This window comes from Fukomys damarensis, unplaced genomic scaffold (genome assembly GCF_012274545.1).
Source record: "Fukomys damarensis isolate Sample0158 unplaced genomic scaffold, DMR_v1.0_HiC HiC_scaffold_18, whole genome shotgun sequence".
Classification (NCBI taxonomy): domain Eukaryota; kingdom Metazoa; phylum Chordata; class Mammalia; order Rodentia; family Bathyergidae; genus Fukomys; species Fukomys damarensis.
In genome coordinates, this window is record NW_022900930.1 from 20331633 (window position 1) to 20331996 (window position 364).

General features: G+C 67.3%; 1 protein-coding gene across 4 annotated transcripts in view; it reads left to right on the forward strand.

Moving 5' to 3' along the window:
• Positions 1-364, forward strand: part of Fat1 (FAT atypical cadherin 1) — a 118880-nt gene that overhangs the window by 3426 nt on the left and 115090 nt on the right. For 3 of the 4 annotated variants that reach the window (XM_033765403.1, XM_010619792.1, XM_010619794.1), the window contains exon 1: positions 7-86. The exons of the other annotated variant lie outside the window; for it this stretch is intronic. The gene's annotated coding sequence lies outside the window, so the exon portion shown is untranslated. Of the gene's footprint in view, positions 1-6; positions 87-364 lie in introns of those variants that run through there. 4 annotated transcript variants of the gene reach the window in all.

The window sequence follows — 364 nt, forward strand, 5'->3', positions numbered from 1 at the left end:
GCAAACCGGGCCCCCGCTCGGGGGCGCGCTGAGGAGACGAGGCGTGCGGCTCGTGAGCGCCCCGGTGACTTGGAGCCAACTTTGCAGTAAGTTTGATGGCTGTGAAGTTTAGGCTCGAAGGAGCGCGCCTGGAGGCGCTGCGCGCGGGCCGCCTGTGCCCTGGAGGAACGCGACTCAGGTCTCCGGCTTGCGGACCTGCGGCTCCGTGGATTCCTTCCCTAGGCCGTGTGGCTCAGGCTCGTCCTCCCTCCCGGTGTCTCCGAAAAGCGGGTGGTAGGAGGAGCCCGGCTGGAAGCTTTCAGGGACTCGAGTCCTCCTTCCCTCTGGGAAAGTTTAGTCTCGGCGCCGGCTTCGCGGCGGCTCC